Source organism: Barbatula barbatula (assembly GCF_947034865.1).
Source record: "Barbatula barbatula genome assembly, chromosome: 11".
Classification (NCBI taxonomy): domain Eukaryota; kingdom Metazoa; phylum Chordata; class Actinopteri; order Cypriniformes; family Nemacheilidae; genus Barbatula; species Barbatula barbatula.
Window position 1 is genome coordinate 22919192 of NC_136774.1, and position 2317 is coordinate 22921508.

The following is a 2317-nucleotide window of genomic DNA, read 5'->3' on the forward strand; positions in this document are numbered from 1 at the left end:
GGAGAGGGGTGGAGAACGAGGTCAGGAGAGACCTAAGACACGAACGCTTCAGAGGGATCGAAAACACACAAACACATACTTTGCGTACGCAATGACGTCAACTCGTGTAGTTTACTCTCAACGCTAAACTTCTCCGGAACAAAAGTGAAGATTACCCATCATGCAACCTTAAAATGTGAAGCAATTGGTCAATACTAGAGTTAATGATACAAAAACGTCGTTATATGCTGTCGTATACTTTAGTATTTAGTACAATAAACTGTATTATATTTGAGTAATTTCTAAACTAGAATTATTACACAAAACTAAAGTAGATACTACGGTATAATTAAGTATTTACTACAGTAAACTGCAGTGTACAACGGTATATTATATTAATTGTAACACTTAATATTAATGCATCTGTATATGACATGATTTTGTTGTATTAACTATAATAAATTGATAAACTATAGTAAATACTGTAGCACACTTCAATATTGACTATAGTAAACTGTAGTAAATTGTAGTATACTGTGGTATTTTTAAGCAAGCAATTATTATACTTTGTTAATGTGTACTACAGTTTATCAATTTACTGTAGTTGTACGAAAAAAAAAATTAATAAAGCCATTAATAAACTGTAGTATATCATAGAAATTAATAAACTACACTTAATAATAAATAAAAATAAATAGATATTGTGGAATACTTCACTACTACACAATTGACTAAAGTAATACTAAAGTATATTATAGAAATTGTTAAAGGTGTCATGTAATAAGAAATCTATTTTAACCTGAGCTTTTGTTATATGAAAGCTCATTGTATTCAAACGCGCATCCTGCAAGTGTCAGAACTGAAGTCTTGTTACTGAAATGACAACTTTTCAGCAAACGCCAGGTTCTGGAATGACTACTTCTCTAGCCCCGCCCACTGGTCCGTAACCATAGCGACATATTTTTCGTCTTAAGGTTTGTTTTGTCAGTATAAACTAAACCGCTGATACGCTGATATACGGCGCTCTTGTGCGGTGTTGCCATGTTCGTTATTAATACGCGCTTTTATGCTTGTTGTCTGGTCCAAGATCAAGAAGGCTCTGCTTTTTTGGTCTTATAAAACATATATTAAAATTAGCATTTTAAGGTCTTTTTTTGCTTATTGATTAAAAATCAATGCTGTGCCGTCAATATTGAATCTGAACGGAATCTAATGTGAGTAAATGTGTCAATATTGTTTTGTTAGAGATCGCTTTATATGTCCTGATTATGTGTAACGTACGTGTCGAACCAAGTTTACAGAAGCATCCAACTAAGCACGTACTGTGGTTAGTCACACAGATACACAGAAATGTACATCACAGGGCACACTGCTGTCTTTTGGGACTGTTATCCAATCATAGCAGTGGGCGTTGCCCTCAAAATCTTCACTGCGGCCCGCCCATAAAAATCGAGTGTTCTTGAGCCGGCCTGAAACCAGGTTAGACGATAGCCTATTATTTATTGATTTTGATGTTTTTGAATGAAAAAAAACACATGAGCGTCATAAGTAGACCTCGGACAACAGTATAACATAATAAAAAAAGGTCAGTACATGACACCTTTAATGTTCACAAAGGTATTCTGTAGTGTATATAGTAAATTAACTGTAGTAAATACTGGAGCGTACTTCAATACATTCAATTGTAGTTCACTGTGGTATATTATAGCAATTGTTTAGCAAAGGAAGATTTTGGGTAGAGTATCAGGAACCAAACAGATCTCATGCCCCATTGACTCCTATAGTATTTACTTTCCCTACTATGGCATTTAATGCAGGACGAGATCTGTTTGGTTACTGACATTCTCCCAAATATCTTCCTTTGTGTTTAGCAGAACAAAGAAATAATAGAGGTCTGGAACAATATGAGAGAGTAAATAGTGACAGAATTTTAGGGTGAACTTTCCCTTTAATGTATACGACAGTTGATCCTTTTATTATAATTAATAATACAAAAATCTATAGCAGATACTGTGTTATACTTTAATATTTACGGTAGTAAACTGTAGTATATTATACTTATTGCCAGAATGTATGATGATAAATTGTAGTAAATGCTATCGTATACTTTAATATCTATGGTAAGAATAAAAAACACCTTCTGTTATCTCCTTATGTTATGAAGTTTACGACTAGTCTTGCACCATGTCTACACCGAACGTGACCGACGCGACTAGACAAAAGACAAAACGCTTTAGAACCCATTATAATCTTACATTTTGTCCAGACTGGATCCCGGCACTTTACTTAGATGTCACACGTGGATGGGCCAAACACAACCGTTAACACAGACACCTGA